At 48.6% G+C, this 18,294-nt stretch overlaps 1 pseudogene; it reads left to right on the forward strand.

Moving 5' to 3' along the window:
- Positions 1 to 1,998: 1,998 nt before the first annotated feature.
- Positions 1,999 to 17,329, forward strand: LOC147700418 (uncharacterized; annotated as a pseudogene).
- Positions 17,330 to 18,294: the final 965 nt, after the last annotated feature.

Below are 18,294 nucleotides of genomic sequence, written 5' to 3' on the forward strand. Positions count from 1 at the left end.
GCAGCTTATTGTCCATATAAACTGAAATTTCTCTTACAGTTAGGAACAACAAACTTGGTTTAATGGCACCCTTCTCCATGTCCTTGGGACAGTTCAAATGGGCCCCTTAACTTAAGTAATGATGGGGACACAAAGCCAACTTTAGCTAGCTATACCCCATATCCGGATTCGAATGCTATCAATTTAGTTCAGACTAGGGGTGTGCGGAAGTTGCGTAGTGGACTTTCGTGGAGAGGCACGGAAATTGAACCAGTTTCTGTGCCTCTCCGCAAATTTCCGTTACGTGGCACCCGCCCGCCACCTGCCCGCCTCCCACCTGTAATATTAAAAACATTAAAGCCTGAAATAAACTTTAAAACACTTACGTTAACGCGGGGACATCTCTCCCTGTCTGTCGTGCCTTCTTGAAACGCGCATGCACGGGAGCCTGCGCATGCGCATTTCTTGCCGTGAATGCGCATGCGCAGGCTCCCGCGCATGCGCAGTTTCAAAGAAGAAGGCGCGATAGACAGGAAGATATGTCCCTGCATTAAGGTAAGTGTTTTAAAGTTTATTTCAGGCTTTAATATTTTTAATATTGCGGGTGGGAGGCGGGAGGGAAGTGGGCGGGAGGAGGGCGGGCGGCGGGCAGCCAACCTCCGTTCCACTTCTGAGTGTGCGGAAATTTACCTTGTTTTTTACGCCTTCTTTTGCGGAAGGGCAAATTTCTGCACATTCCGTCGGCGGAACGGAAAAGTCCGCCCACCCCTAGTTCGGACACATGCTTCAAATAATAACAGCCAAAGTCACCGAGAAGATCGTCAACAACCAGCTCACAATCTTCATAGAATCCAACTTGATCCTCGACACTTCCCAATCCGGATTTCGCTGCAACCACAGCACCAAGACCGCCCTCCTAGCCGCCATGGATGACATCAGCATGCTCCTCGACCAAGGCCACATGGCAGCCCTCATCCTACTAGACCTCTCAGCAGCCTTCGACACTGTTTCCCACTGCACACTAGCCACCAGACCTCACGACGCCGGCATATAGGTAATTGCCCTAGACTGGATCCGATCCTTCATCACTGGTCGAACTCAAAGAATCAGACTCCGCCCTTCCTCACTCAGCCCCACTCTATTCAACATCTACATGGCCTCCCTCACTACCATCATCGGAAAACATGGACTCAGCATAGTATCCAACGCCGACAACACCCAGCTCATCTTCTCTATCACAAAGTAACCTGACATCAGCAGACACAGTTTCCAGGAGGGAATGAAGGACGTCACATCCTGGCTGAGCAGCAGCTGCCTGAGGCTCAACTTGGATGAAACAGCAGTCCTCGTCCACGGATACACCCCCTCTGTGTGGGACAACACCTGGGGGCCCACTGCCCTCGGCAAACCTCCCACAACCACGGACCATGCCCGCAACATCAGCATCATACTTGACTCTTCCCTCACCATGAAATGTCAGATCAACGCTGTTTCTTCTGCATGCTTCAATACCCTCCGCATTCTCCACAAGACCTTCAAATGGATCCCCCCTGAATCCAGAAAGACCAACACCCACACACTCATAACCAGCAGACAACGGGAACACTTGCTACTTCGGAGTCAACAAATCTCTACTCCAGACCATCCAGAACGCTGCAGTCAAACTTGTCCTCCGCGTCCCAAGACAAGACCACGTCATGCAGCACCTACGAGACCTTCACTGGCTCCCCAACAAAAAGAGAGCGACTTTCAAGCTGCTCACTCATGCCTACAAATCCCCAATGCCTCAACAAAAGGATCTCCTTCTACGCACCCAAGAGAAACCTCTGATCCACTGACCTAGCCCAGGCCAAAATCCCTTTCATGCGCAGATCCAGAACGGGAGGAATAGTCTTCTCCTACATCGCGGCCAAGACCTGGAAAAAACTCCCCCTAGGCATCGGACGACCCCCCACCCCACTGCAAGGCTTCAGGAAGAGCCTCAAGACCTGGCTCTTCGGATGAGACGTAGCTACTACCATGAAGAAGGTGATGACCAGCTGGACTTGGTGGATGCACTGCAGTGCACAGCAATCCGTGAATAATGCCCTCATACGGGCGCTAGGTCACTTCACGGGACAGCTGCATGTGTTTGCACGCCAAGAAGGCTGGCAACCCCAACTTCCTCCAACCAACAATGAGGCAGGCCCATCAAAAAAGGGCAAGGCCAAGAGTAAATCACAGCCAGAGGTGCATGGAGAGGCTTTTGAAAAGCTAAGGCGCAAGTGAGAGACTGAACGCGATTATAGCGCCAACCCACAGAGAGAGTCCGCTCAGTCTCGCAGCTCACAGTATGCACAGGCCCTGGACTCAGACTCCTCTTCCCACAGTGAGGACAGTGATGAGGGTGAGACGGAAAGACCCAGTAAGAAGAAACAGCTCTAGTCCAGATCCCTCGGAGGCTCCAATTCGAGCCCTCCAAAATAATTCACCCCAGGGTGTCCTGTTGGGTTCTCCCTCCAGAGGTTACGGAATACCTACAAATCCATCTATGGCGGAGCTTTGATAAAGAGGTACATGCACATCTCCACACGGAGTGCCCCCGCCAAGACCTGCAAGTAAGATTGCAGACACGCCAGAGGTAGACCCTACCATGGTCACTTTTATGGTAAAATACGCAAGAGATCCGAAAAAGTGCATGGATCGCTCATGGGGGATGTGCCAAGATAAACTACTTGCCATGACAGGACCCTTAATTAAGATCTTTGAGTTAGCATACTACGCCAAATATTCCAACTCCCCAGTGAATACTGACGATCTGATTGGCTGGTCTCAGCGAGCAGTCTGCTTGTTAAGGAACACCAACTGAGCCATCTCTATTGAGTGCTGGAGATCTATCCTCATGAGGATAGATCCTAAACTCAATGATCTATCCAAATCGGAAGCCGTCCCAATGGCTGACGGACTATTATTTGGGAGTTCCTTCATTAAGGAACTCTCCAGATTTTGTGCCACCTACTCGACTATAGACTAGGCTCAAATGTTCCTAAAAATAGTTTTCCAAGAGGGGCCTTTTGTCAGACCCGGGCGCTATGGAGGGCGTGCGCCAGGCTGAAGAACTTACCAAAGCTCTCAACAAGGATTTTAGTTCTACAGCAAAGGTGGTTGGTATGAAGACCAACCAGATCCCACCTTCTATCCCACTCGACCCAGAGGTGGCCGTCCCCGATTCCGCCGCGGATCCAGACGTGGACAACAGAATACAATCCAGGACACAGGATATACCAGTAAGAGTTATTCCCTTCTCGGAAGTGATATTGGGGGGGGGCGGTGGGGGGGAGTGGACCTATTCATGGACAACTGGAAACACATATCCATGGACCCATGGCCACTGGAGACCATTCAGGGCTTCAAACTGGAATTTTACGAATCTCAAATTCAGTCTGGCCCAATTTTTCCCAAACAGAACACGTTTTTTAGACTCAGACATTCAAACTCGCCTAGCGAGAGGAGCAATATGCCTGTCAACCCCACACCCCAAAGGGTTTGTGAGCAACATCTTTCAGGTTAAAAAGAAGGGCAGAGGTCACCGGCTAGTCCTAAACCTCAAAGATTTCAATTTCTGGATAATGTACAGACATTTCAAAATGGAAGGCATTCACTTGCTAAAAGATATTCTACAGGAAGATGACTAAATGGTTTGTCTGAACCTGAAGGATGCCTACCTCTCCATCCCCATATTCCCAGCTCACAGACGGTTTCTACACTTCATATGGCAAGGACAGTGCATGGAATTCAACCCCCTTCCATTCAGTCTCTCTTCGGCCCCGTGGTGTTTCACCAAATGGATGAGACCACTGGTAGAAGCACTGAGGGCTCCAGGAGTACATCTAATTGTGTAACTAGGCGACCTCCTATTGATGGCCCAGGACCCTCCGACACTCAAGACTCATCTATCATGGACTATACAACTTCTTTAGAGTCTGAGATTCCTGCTTGTGAGAAGCTGGCTTGGTTTATGGGGTACACTTATGTAAGTGGGCACCCTGCACCAATCCAGACAACCCGTATGGTGAGTTAAGTGGTCTTAGACAACCTTAGAAAGCTCTCTAAGTGGTAGCTGGGGAGAGCAGCCTTCAGGCTTAGTCCAGGAGTGTAAAGCAGCTTGTTTCACCAGAACGTAATCTTATAGGTATAGATTAAGTGAAAAAGAACCACACACTGTATTTATAAAAATATGTATTTATTATAGAACACTCACTAACACATACAGAAATGTCTTAATGGGAGATATACACAGTGCACACAATACTTTTCAATAGGAACAGGTAAGTAGCACGAAATATACAGTGCTCTCCAGGGGGAGACCAAACCATATACTAAAATAGTGGAATGCTAACCACGACTCGACTCAAGACTATACCAAGAAGACATAAAAGTGCCGGGACCCAAGGACCCACCCGAGGTAAGTAAAAAGAAACCCCACAGAGGCCGTGTGCAGAGTGGGAACATGACCGCGGGCACAATTCAAGTCAATGAGTAAGTCGCTGTTTCAATTTTAAAGAAGAAGGACCCTTCCCAGTGGACCTTGAAGCCACTCCATGGAAGACAAGATTAGAGAGTCACCCTACCTGTAGATACCAGTGGATACCCTAGGACCCAGGATACCTACACCAGAGAAGCTGGGTGCATAATTGTGAAGTGGCGTCGGAAACCGCTGTCAAACCCGACAGAGGACTCCAGGAAGATGTTGCTGCTGAAGAAGGTGAAAGTGTCCGGTGGAACCCAAATGTGGATTCAGGAGGAGAAGTAACTGAAAGCAGAGGGGACAGAGTCTATGCCACTCAGGAGTGGCCAGGAGGCATAGAAGATGAATGCCCACCAATGTTAGGTGCTGCTGGAGAGATGATGGTGACCTTGGAGCTGCAGCTGTGAGGACCAGGCAATGCTGTGGAAGACCAGGAGCTTTTCATGAGCTTTCCCACGTGAGATGTCGAGAGTTGAGGGGTCGAGGTATGTCAGGAGCACCAACAAGCCTTGGCAACTGCAAACAACGTGGAAAGCGAAGAAGGTGCAGTGTCAGGACCAGCAAGGTCCAGGTGACTCACCACAAGCAGGGGAGTCAGAGCAGGCCTGAGTAATCAGGATAGCCCAAAGAAATCAAAGGAGACCCTCAGGAGGACCCACAGGCCTAAGGCACTGCACTGGCAAGAGGACCTCAAGCAGCTCACCAAAGATGCAAGCCCACAGTGCAAGTGATGTGGTGAAGACATAAATCTTGGTCACAGGAGATGCTTGAGGTTGAGGCTACTTGGAGCCCAAAGATCTTGGCGGAAGGAAGCCAACAAGCCTTTGCACCTGCAAGTTGATAGGGTGCACAGGGGTTTGGTTCCTGCAGCTCCGAAGAGGGATACTGGCCTCAAACTTGGTGAGAGGACAGGGCACGCCTCGAGGGATGTGAAGAACCATGACCTGTGTTGCTGAGCCTTTTGGAGTCCGTGGGAGCCCAGGATCAGCAGACGGGTCAGCTTAGCTGCGGTGCCTGCAGTTGCAGAGAAGTGACTCCTTCACTTAAAGGGAGATTCCTTCAGGTGTCTTGGATGCCCATAGGCCTTGGAAGGTTCCTGTATGGTGCACAGGCAAGGACGGTGCAGCAGACAAGCAGGGTGATGAGATCAGGAGCAGCAGGAGTCTTTCCGGTTGCAGTCTTGATGCCCAGAGCAAATTCCAGAGTGTCCAGATGGTCAAAGAAGTGGTATCTTTAAATGAATCTTGTCCCACTACAAATCTAGGGACCCACCCACAGGTAAGCCTTTAAGTACCCTAAGGAAAGAGTTGGGATGATTCAAGGTTCCCTACCAGGGCAGGGGTAGGACAGTGGGTAGGATATTCCCATGTCCTTTGTCCAGTTTTGCACCAGAGCAGGAGCCATTGGCTCCCTGAGCTGGTTTGAACTGGACTATGTAGCGAGGGCACCAAATGTGCCCTTCAATCAGACTGAGTGGCGCTGGCCAGTGCCCCCACCCTGTCCCAATACACTAAACCCTGTCTGGGAGGTGGTCACACCTCCCTGTGACAGGATACCTATTGTTCTGCCTCCCCCTGCTCGAGCCTGGCTCAGCAGCAGGAGGGCAGAATTGTGTCTCTGGTCAGCATCATCCATGTTGTACTGTCTGGGTCTGGGAGTCCGGAGGGTCTCCCAGAGGAGCTTTACAGTGCATGGAATCCTACCTCCCACACTGTTTACGGTGTGGGGGTATGATTCCAACATGATTGATAACAAACAGGACAGGGTTCGTTACAGCCAGTTTAGAGATGGTCATTATGTGATGACGCATGGCCACTCTATGTATTGTAATGTCTAATGCACTGACAACCCAGGAGAAGGGACTCCAAAGGTTTTAGGGGTGTCCTGCTCATGCAGGTGCACCCTCACACTTAGAACCAAGCACCCTGCCATCAAGATTGACAAGCCTGCTTTAGGAGTGACTTATAGGTTTAAGTGCAGTGAACATAGATATAGGGAAACCTATATCTTTTGTAAGTAGTGTTAGCACCAGCTTACACAGGCTGCAATGGCAGGCCTGTAATTACAGTTTCAGTGGTCTCCATGCGTGGCTTTATACTTGCTTCAGCCCATGGGGGACCCCTGGTGTACCCATGCCCTGGGTGCCTCAGTACCATATACTAGGGACTGATGAGGGTAGACCAGTGTTCAATCAGGGATGTACTTAAGTACTTACCATAACCAATTTAAGGGAGAAAGCCTAGAGACTGGGGTCCTGATTAGCAGGAGCCCAGTGAGACTAGACTTAAACAGCATAGCGCCAGGCAAGAAGTGGGTGAGACCATGAAAGCAGATCCTGCTTTCCTACACTGATCAACTCCCAGAAGTCAGTCCTGTCACCAACCCAGCAAATGGAATTTATGGGTTTCCAGATAGATTCAGTCCGAGCGCAATAGCTGTAGGAGAGTAGGATCTGCTCTTATGGTTACCCCCACTTTTTGCTGATGTTTAACTGTTTTTCGACTTTAGTCTGGCTGGGGCCCTGCAATCTAGGACCCCAGCCTAGCTGCTTCCTCTCTAAATTGATTCCATGTACTATAGGTACACTCCAGTTTGGTTACTGGCGTACCCTTGTTTGTCCCTAGTATATGTACACTAGGTACAAAGGGCATAGGTACCCCAGAGGCCTACCAGGGGCTGCAGCATGTATTATGCCACCCCTGGGAAGCCTTCCAAACTGACACTACAGGACTGCTACTGCAGCCTGGGTAAGGTGGTGCATGCACCGCCTACTAGGCTATAGGTTACCTATATCTACCATAAATCACTGCACATATAAGCCTATAAGTCACTCCTATGGCAGGCCTTTATCTATCCTGAAAGCAGGGTGCTTGGTTTTGTGTGAGAGGGTGCCCATGCATGAGCTGGGTCCCTCTGCAGCATTCAGAGCCTATTCTCTGAGGCTGTTCTGTGATGCAGCCAGACCATATACTCTTAAGTGCATTATAACCTCGCTGTAAATGCTAACTTTGGAATGGCTGCATGGAAACATGTTGTGTTTGGTGTCAAACACTTTGAATCCGACCCCCCCCCCCCCAGTCCTGGCGGCGGGGGTAGAATTCCACCCTTCTAGAGGGAGAGACATGTACACACCGGTATACCCGGTACCAAGTTTAAAGAGCCCTAGCGTCACAAAATGGATGTTGCAGCCACAGACACAAGTCTGGCCTCCTGCTACTGACCGAAACTCCGTCAGGGGAGGCCTGGACAATAGGTTTCCTGTCACAGGGCAGAGTAATCACCTCCCAGACAGGCCTTTGTGTATTGGGGCTGGGTGGGTGCACTCTCAGAGTGCTTTGAAGTCTGCACTGGGGGCACATTTAGTGTCCCTGTGCATACTCCAGTTCAAACCGGTTGCAGGGGCTACCAGCCCCTGCTCTGGCATGAAACTGGACAAAGGAAATGGGTGTAGCCACTCCTCGTTCCAAACCCGCCTATAGGTGGGTCCCCAGAGTATGTCCAACCCCTTCCTTAGGTATAAGTAAGGAACCCCTGGCAACAGGACTGGAGATTACACCTGGATGAAACTCTGCTACAGAAATCCTGGAACTTCGATGCTCTACTAAAGACTAGAGGACGGAAGAATCTCCCTTGGGTTCAAGGAGTGACTCCCCTGCTTCGCAGGCACCAACAAAGGATTTGCCGGTCTGCATCTTCGACGCTCCCGCCGGACTCTGAAGTATTTGCAGCCCAGGAAGAGGATTTCCAGACTTCTCAGAGGCCGACCCGAGTCCCCAGCAAAGCGGAGACCCGCAGCCATCATGGGTGACGTGGAACTGGAACTCCTGGACACTGTGCACATTTGCTAGAGCATTGACTTCTCTATGGTTGTGCTTTGGGTTACTCATAGCCAAAGCCCCGAGCACCATCTGCACAGCAGATTGTGGGCCTACGTTCCACGAGGGTTCCTTGGGCCCGCTTCTTGCATTTCTGCTTGAGGCCCCTTCACGATCCCTGGTTCGTTGACTGGTGGGTCCCTACAAAGGCAACTCTGATTTTCCTTGGGCTTCCCTGGTTGCTCCAGATGTGCCCTGACTGCCCACTTCGTGGTGAATCAGTCGGACCTTGCTGGTCCGCACCGAAGCATTTCTTTGCCTTCTGCATGGGTTGCTGTAGTCAAGGCTTGTTGGGTCCAATCCGGGCACCGACACCGTAGCACTCGACATCCTTTGTGGGACAGCTCGATTCCAGTTCCTGGTCATCGTCAACGCCTCCTGGTCCACGTGGCTGCGGACTCAAGCTTCCCCTCCTTCACCTGAAATCGCCTGACATTGGTGGGCATCCGCCTATCGTGCTCCTGGTCACTGGCAAGTGACTCAGACTCTGTTCCCTCTGCTTTCAGGTTCTTCTCATCTTTGATCCAGGCTTGGATCACACCGGACACTTTCCTCTTCGACGGCAACAGCACTTTGCAGCAGATCGCCATTGAAAACGACAATTCCCGACACCAAAAGACACCTATGCACCGGCTTCCCTGGGTGAGGTAACTCAAGTACTCCGGTGCTCCTAGAACCCCTTAAGTCTAAAGGGGTTTGCTCAAAGTCCTCCTCTAAGTGTCCTTAATCTTTAAATTTCCAATCGAGACTTTCCCTGTAGAAGATAACGGTGATTCGCGGATGTGTTCTCACACTGCATGTGTCCCCCGTGGGTCCCCTGTGTCACTACCTTGGGCGGTTCCTTGTGGTCCCAGTGATTCTACAGGCTCTAGGCCTTGTGTCTAGTCAAGTCCACTTTCTTAATATATGGTTTGGTACTCCCTTAGGGCTCCACATATATTGTGCTGATTTAGTGTGTGATATTAAGTGTTTCTTATGTGCTTTTGCCTCTAGCCTCATAAAGAGACTAGTGGGATGTGTTTAGAATAAATACATATATTTTATATATATACCTGGTGTGGATCTCCTTTAATTTGGTCATTCACGAGATTATAGACTGGTAAAACAAGCTGCTTTACATTCCTCCAAGACTTAGCCTGAAGGCTGCTCTCCACAGCTACGACTAGGATAGTTTTCTATAAAGGTTGTCTTTTTCACCTACCATCAATAAGGGTCGTTTGGACTGGTGCAAGGAGCCCAATAGAATAGTGGACGACATATACCAGGCAAACTTCTAACACAATGTCTACCTGTTTTTCAGGACCAACAGCAATCCTGTGGACCTGTATGTATACCAAGACCCAAAGTTCACAGACAAGTCAGAGGTTGACATCTTTTCACATATTCAGCTGCAGTGTTAGGATGCAGCGGAGGAGTCTGTTGTGGTTCAATGTTGGCTTCAGAGCATCAGGTCAAGTTAGCAGCGCGGCCACCGAAAGTCATCAACTGTGTGACGCTTTATATCAAAAGGCTGCTGCAGCTGCATGAACTGAATACCCGGCTGCTCTTACTTTAATTTTTACAGGTTATCTGGGAGACGTGTTACTCACATCAGTAGAGGCACACACATGCCCTCCTATGTGGCACCCTTGGCTATGACTGTCTCAAACAAGATCAATTCACTTTTCAACTAGGATATAACTTTAAGGCTGTCTTCATTACCTTAACATGAAGCACTGGCCATTGAGTGTTCACCCACGCATATATGTTTTTGAATCTACTTGGGTCATGTAGTAGAATGTGCATGGAGGACCCACCAGAACAGCTGGAAACAGCTCGGATAGATGACCGTTCTGAATGTCGTCCAGATGTTCCATTGGATTCCAATGAACAGGTGCCACTGGATGGGTCTATAAATATCCTTCTTCGGTGACCACAAGAGAGCACAACTGCCCCCCGTCCCCCGAGTACACAAGGCTCTTAACTTACACTCTAATGAACAGGGACAAGGTGCATAGATGGGGGTGCACAAGACTGAATTGAGCACCTTGTGGAGGAGGAAGCCAGCAGAGCCTCTTGAGGTCTCAGGGATGAGATGAGACTTCTCAGACCTGTGACCTACCTGACGGGCAGACTGTAGGTCCCTTGCCATTGCTCAAGCAGATAAGTCAGAAAGCCGAGACAGAATGTCTATATAGAGTGCCTTCCCTTAGTCCCACCTGGAGGATATTACCAGGAAGCGATGGAGACGACTGACGGGAAAAAAGAGAAAGAATTGTCTTCTGCAGAATAAGATGGAAAGAGCATGTAAATAGCATCTTCAGATGCACATTATAAAATGAGGCCGCCCTTCCCTTCTCTTGGAAGCACTGCTCATGCTTGGAGTTGGCCTTTGCATCATTGCACCCTCTGGCTAGCTTCTGGGCCAGAGGCCCCTGAATCCTGAGCTCTATTTTACAGTAAAGTCATGAGTGACCAGTCACTTAACCTATTAGCTCAGTTTAACAGCCTTCTTCACTTCTCCGGTCATGAACTCCTCTTCAGTTGTTTACCTCCTTCTACTAGGATTCTTATCAGCGATAGTCCACTTCATGAAACCTCAATATCCGTCTGAGCAGCCTTTGAATGCGGGCTGCAGAGGATCACACAAAGCACTTGAAATGTCCAGCTGTTGCAATGTGAAGGGAGGAGGATTCCCTCCTCATCCCAAACTACTACTGTCACCATTTCACACTGTTCCAAACCTGGCTGTAGGAGCATCCCCCCCGCCCCAGCGCCTTGAGACCCTCACGGGTAAGTAGTGTGCTTTACAAATGTTCTGATTGATTGATTGATTCCATCAACCACTACTGTCACCATTTCACACTGTTGCATCACCCGGACCCTGCGTCTCAGAAGCAAATCTGCCTTTTCACTCTCCTCTGGTTCATGCACAGTTTATTTATTTCTGTGTGAGCTACAAACACGAGTCTCAACTGAGCCTTTTTAGTTTTTAATATCCTCTGTTGTTTTATATTTGTCAGTCTTTACTCCCGCTATCACCAAGTCGCTACCTTCTACCGTTCTGTCCTGTCGACCTTAAGATTCTTGTCCCAGCTCCAGTCATTGGTTGCTGCATTCTGACCCCAGTGTATTCTCACTCTGTGCAGTGAGATCCTAACATTTGATGGATTCCACCTCCATCCCAGTGTCCTTCCTCACTCCCTCTTTTATCCCTCCTCTTTTCCCCTCTCTTGGTGCCGCTTCTCCATTCCATGTCTCCCATCATCTTCCTCCTTCCTGCCCTTTGAAGCGCCATCGGCTGTTGTAAAGCGCTCTGCACTTACCAAGAGTTGTTTGAGGGTCTTCCCACACTGTAGCCCCAGAAGCCTGTTTTCTCATTAACTTCAAAATAGACATTCTTTCTAATCATCACATCACTTGGTTTGTTGCTTGTTTCATGTCCATCCCGGCAGCATTTCGTCCTCATCAGAGTCCACCCACACCCCCCACCGTGCAGACTAGGGGGAAGATTTACAGTTCCATTGCGTCACTTTTGCGGCGTCATTGCATCAATTTTGTGACGCAGCAATGGCGTAAAATTTGCGGCCCATTTACAAAGTGACGCATCTAGGGAGATGCGTCACGTTGTAAAGCCTTATGTCACATTATACCTGCGCCAGGTACAATGTATACAGGGTGGGCGTTCCCACGCAGGAAAGCCTCGTAAAAGTGATGCAGTGAAATTTACAAGATTTCACTGTGTGACGTTTAGAACACCACTGCGTCAAAACCTTACACCTGCTTGAAGCAGGCATAAGGAGTGACGCAGTGTATTAGGAATAGGCCACAACACGCATTGCTGGAGTTGCATCGTGCTTGCGACACGACTCCAGCAGTGCGTAACTTTTCCACCAACAGAAGCATCAGAATTTCTGACGCATCTGTCCATCCTTGCTCAATGGTGCGCCGTATGGTAAATACGGCGCATCCATGTTGACGTAAGGGTTTTGCTTGATGGAGCAGGGAATGTGATACATCTCTGCAGATGCGTCACTTTCTTGTAAATCTGCCCTTAAGTGCGTTTTTTTTAAGGCTGATGGACACTCTGTTGCATGCACTACGGCAGCTTCTTAAACAGCGCTGCAGCTGGAGGTGGGAAATGCCGGACAAATACTGCAATAGCCACCGGATACACACTGGCGTTCAGAGAGGGTCGGTGTTTGCCTCGCGGTGAAATGTCCGCAAACCATGATACAATATTGGTCAATGCGGCATGACGATGCCTTATATAAGTAACAGAGATTTCTAAACAAAGTTGCTGAATCATGATTTTTTTCATATGTATAAGTTTGAAGGATATTAAAAGCTTTGGCAATTAAATAATTGAAATACAACACAAATAGAAAAACCTGACAGAGGGAAGGAAAGGATAAAAAAGACATTCCATAGCTCTTATGAGAACGGAACATTTCAACAAGGCATTTCACCTAAATCAGAGACAAAAAAGTGCTAACCAACGTATGCCATCTGCCATCAGGTCTGTACAACCCACTAATAAACACTTTTACAACCAAACTTATACTGTGCACAAAGCTTCATTCCCTGACACTTGCCTCACACAATCCTATGGTTTGCTGTCCTTGAACCCATCCTGATCAGAGATTAGGATTAATATTCAAACCCTGGGCGGTCTGGAACAACCTTTCACCTCCAGTTTCATAATGTGGCTACAAAACACACACACTTATGCTCCTGGTTCTGAGAACATCGCCAGGCTTATTAACCACAACTAAACACCACAAGCCCGGGACATCAACAACAAAAGTACACTCCCTGTATAGAGACAATTTGGTTAGAAGAACATTAGCTTTGCAAACAAATGTGGGAGCATATCAGCAACGCTTTGCGATAACTATCGCAAAGCGTGCTTAGCGTTCATTTCCCTAACGCCCGCTATCACAGGTTTTATTACGGGGATATCACGTTATTAGGCACGCGTTTCTCCAAGGCGATAAAAATTCCTGCAATAGCGGGGAAATTGCCGTTTTGCAGGGAACATCGCTGATTTTCCAGCGATGTTCGCCGCAAAACGGCGATAACCTTGCTGATACGACCCTGTGGTCGTATCAGCATAATCCACCCTCTGTGTTAGGGGTGGCTAAGTCAAGAATTTAGAAGACGTTAGTTTTTGGAGAAAACAGCGGTATGTGGAGCAACGGATGTTCAAGCGAAAGGCTAGGCAAGACATGTTTGACTGTGTGCGAAAATGGGAGAAAGGCCTTGATTGAAAAAGAACAGTGTAAAAGTGTGCATGCGAAAGCATTAGAAATGAAAAATAAAGAGATTAAAGAAAGGGAAGATCGGGAGCGTCAGTTACAGGTAAATGGCCAATACGCTATTTGTAGGCCTCTTTATACTATTCTTAATAAACCCCAAGCTGATTATCTCTTATTAGATCGTTGTCCACCTCTGTATACTCTTCCCTCTGCTCCTGATAAGTCAGATGAGGACTCTCCTAGGGAGCAGGATAAAGCCCGAGACCCTCGATCAATGTTAAATACTGAACATTCCTCTCAGATTAGATCTGTGGCGCGTAAAGCCGATCGTAGTACTAATACTGCTTCTGAAATCTTAGATACTATTCAGGATTGGTCGGAAAGGGAACAAAAATATTTCACCAAGATATTTGCTGGAGAGGTTCTTGAGCGATTTAGGAAATATTCGGTGGAAGTAGAGACAGATGATATAGCAGCTGATTGTAAGCAATTACGTGAAGGTTCTTTTGTCTTCTCCCAGATGGCTGACACGATCAGACGCTTGGTTAAACTACGTGATGAAGCAGTCCGTTTGCGGGAGGAGAAAAAGGCAGCAGACGCAGCGGCACAAACATCTCAAGTCAACATGGCATGAGCTCCGACGCTCGAAACAGATAAGAATGTTGTAAATGTGAAACCCAAGCCGCGCCTTTATAAGTTCCTCCTAAAGGAACAGGCACCAGTGATGATAAGACTTCTATTGACGCGAAAGGGTATTTTATTTATAATTGAGTTTATACTCTTTGGAATAGAGCAGATGTCATGGCTCTTAAAAATGCATTGCCTGATCCGCGCAAGAATCCGACACCATGCACTGCTACGCAGACTGCAGAGCACTTTTCTTTAGTCCCAACTGCTGGCTGTGCAGAGCCGCCAGAACAAACATGCTCTGATATGACTCACTGGGAAAAACTTGCAGAGTCAAAGGTATACTATGCTTATATTAGAGATAAGCTTGTGTCCAAATAGTCGGATCATATTCAAACTTTACATCAACTACACTTTACAATGAGGTCCACTGCACCCAGTCTAGAATTCGAACACTGGAAATGCTTGCTTAGTGGCAGCTTCACGAGGAGGAACGGGAGAAACCACAATCATCGTTTTTCCCAGCATAACAGGTGGTCTTTCAAAGTAGCTGTTTGCACAGCTGCAAGCACTTTCCCTACGGAAACAAAATGTGCTTCGGTGGAGAACACACATGCGATTTGTGTGCTATGGGAGCTGTCTATCCCTCATTGCAGATCTGATGTGTTTAACTGGAGAGCCTTGGTACAATTCTTAGTACAAGGTTCGTCTTGGTATCCCTAGTTTGTAAACATTTTGTCTCTAGCTTGTAGGCTTGTAGCACACACAACATATCAGTGTATTTGTCCATTGTTTTGCTGAAAACATGGGAGAAATTAAGTCACTCGCTAAGTATAATGTAGCACGTAAATCTGTCCGAAGTTAAGAAACCCCAACTGGGATTGTAACTTCATTAGTGTTGGGAGGAGGAAAGGTAGTATTCAATCAAAGGGGAATGAACCATGGGTCTTGGAATGCCAGGGTCTAGAAGTGTTGTACAAAGGCCCTCATACACTCTAACTATATGGTTAAATGTATCTCTTGATTCTCCGCTTCACAAACTTGGGTGAGTATTTTGAATATAGGGTCCTTTTCCGCCTGAGTTTCCCGTGCTCCAGGCAGTCAACTTCCCTCCACCTGGAGGGAGACCATCTGGTTCTTTGACGGTGACATTTTCTAAGTGAAAATTAGTGAAAAAAGTGTAAAGTTAAAAATACTTCCCATCCTGTAAAGGGTATTTTATTGATCAGGAAGGGGTGAGATTAAAAACAGGGGTAGTGGATGTGTAAGTGGTCCACTTCACCTATATAGTATTAGTATCGGTGGTTGGCATGTTTCAGTCCTCAAGTGTTCCTTAGGATCGACGGACTTTCCTCAGGATTGAAAGTTTAAGTGTGAAAGTAGACCACTCTATAATAGGTAAGTTTGGATCACTCACCTATCTTCATCACTAAGTTCATTGAATCATATTGTGACGCTGTTATAGGGTACTACCCATAACTTTAAGCTGCCAGTCATGCTTCATGCGTGTAGCTTCCTACCGTGACCCAGAAGTTGAGTATGCACATTGTACACCCCACAATTGGCATACTGGGGTACCACTGTAAGTCCCTACTATATGGTACTGAGTTACCCAGGGCATTGGTACACCAGGGGTCTCCCATGGGCTGCAGCATGTATTGTGCCACCCATGGGAGCCTATGCTAACTCTGTCTGGTTAGCTGCATTGCAGCCTGCGTGAAAAGGTGCACGCACCTTTCACTCCAGCTATAAAGTTTACCTTATATCCCAGTCACTGCACTTAAAACCTATAAGTCACCCCTAAGGTAGGCCTTTCAGTCCAAGGTAAGGGCACATGGTTTTAAGTGTGTGGGTACACCTCTAGGAGGAGAGGTAGCTCTACAAACTACAAAGTGTGGGACAGCCATTATAAGGTATGTAGTGGACACTGGCCACTTGAGATGACAAGCTACATACTGGTTACCGCAAACCTGGTAATGTTTGGGATCAAACATGTTGGAATCATTCAACTACACCAATTCCAGTGTTAGTTGCATGATACCACGTAATGGGGGGCTCCTTAGAGGACCTCCCAATACCTACCTGTGTAGCCTTACAGGGTCTGCCTGCCAGCCCGCGCTACTGTCGGCCTCAGACACTGTTCTGTCCCCCTGCTGATGAGCCTTGAGCCTAACTCGGGCAGGGGAAGCAGAACAAAGCATTTCCTCTGAAGAAGAGGTGTGACCACCTCTTTTTTTAGAATTAGGTAGAGTGGGGGTGCTTCCAAGCACCACCAGACTGCTTTGAAGGGCACATTTGGTGCCCTCCTTGCATAAACCAGCTTTGCCCAAGCAAAACTACAGAAAGGATAGAGGAGTGTCCACCCCCCTGTCCAGCTACTCCCTATGGAGGAGCCCCAGAGCTCCTCCAGGTGGCCACTTGATTCTGCAATCTTGATTCTTGGCCCCTGGGAGAATCTGACTGCCTCGGCCAGCTGATTTCATCTGATAGGTGGGCCACCGCAGAAGACGTCCTTCCCCTTTTTAGAGCTACTTAAGGGGTCCCCTGTGGGTAGGTCCCCAGATTCATCCTGGTCTTCGTCAAGATTCATCAAGACACGTCTGAAGACCCTTCTGCTGTTGGACACTGGAAATCTGCTGCTCGATCGAGCCAGGAACAAAGACAAGATTGCTCTAGGTCAGGTGTTTGCTCTTGGTGGGAAGATTCCTGCTGCAACTTCGTCTTCCAAGTTTCTGCAACTCTGTGGCCATGCATCCTCTGAGTCAGCAAGGAGTCAGTCTGCATCCAAGCAGGAAGAAATATCCCTTGGAGTGAAGGAGTCAATTTCCTGTATACACAGGCACCTCTACGTCGATGACTGGGTTGCTGATTTGGTTGTCCCACAGATAGCTACTGGCTCTGCAACACAGGTGGTGGTTTGTTGGCATCGTAGAGGCCTGACCAGTGTACGCTGTGACTGGGATGATTGTAATCCCTCTCCAGCCGATCTGAACCACCTTCCTGTGCATGGCGTCTGCCTGCCATTGCCAAGGTTTGTTGACTCTCTTCAGGGAAGATCTTCAAGTTCCACAAAGTCCCAGCCTCAAGCATCGCACAGCTCCTAGGGCGATGCCCTGCCATCATCCTCTGCACCGTGAGCCTCCATCTTCTGTGTGCTGCCATGGCTTACCTGAGACTCCCTGTGCCCGCTGCCAGAGGGTCCTCGAGTGGCCCCACGATTCCTGCTGGCTCTCCTGTGTGCTGTGGTCTGTCACTGACTTAACCTTGCTGGGTTGGTCCCACAGAGCTTGGTGGTCTGTATCCAAGCATCTTTTCAATTGCCATGACTGTTGTCGTTGCCAAAGCTTGTTGGTGGTCCTGCCGGCCACTGACCTTCATTCATTCTTCATCCATCGTGGGACAGCCCGTGGACGGCTCCTGTGCTCCTTCATCGTCGCCTGAGCTCCACAGCTGCTTCTTCTACACCGTCGTGCTACAGCAAGTACTTAGGACAAGGGGTGGCATTGTGCTCCTGCTGCTCCTCCTGGACACCTTTGTGTGGTTTGGACACTGCCCCTCTGCATTCAAGTACTTCTCATCCAGAATCCATGTTTGGGTTCCACCGTCCTGGTGCAGGAGTCACTTTAGCCACCGGACTTCCAAGACCCTCCATTGGCTCCTATGCGCGGTTCAGACACAATTTCACCCCTATACACCTGGGCTCCCTGGTGTAGGTGTCCTGGTTCCCTGGGTATCCACGGGTGGGGCCACTCTCTAACCTTCCTTGATCCAATTGGTGTCCTCGGGGTCCTTTGGGAAGAGTTGTGAAACAAGGAAATACCAACCACGACTTGCCCAGTGTTGTCCAAAGGACGTTTGACCTGGTATAACCCCTCTGCACCCGGGCGCCTTGGGGTCCCTAGCTACTCACCTTGGGAGGTTCTAAGCTTTTCCTGGGCTTCTTCATCCTTAGGTATCAGCCTTGGCTTGGTTCCCCGGTAGGGCTTCATGAGTTTTTCTACGCTACTTACCTGTTATTGATGAATGTCTGATATATATTTGATGTCTCCAGGAAGGAGATATACTTAGT

Source organism: Lissotriton vulgaris, chromosome 8, assembly GCF_964263255.1.
Source record: "Lissotriton vulgaris chromosome 8, aLisVul1.2, whole genome shotgun sequence".
Taxonomy (NCBI): Eukaryota; Metazoa; Chordata; class Amphibia; order Caudata; family Salamandridae; genus Lissotriton; species Lissotriton vulgaris.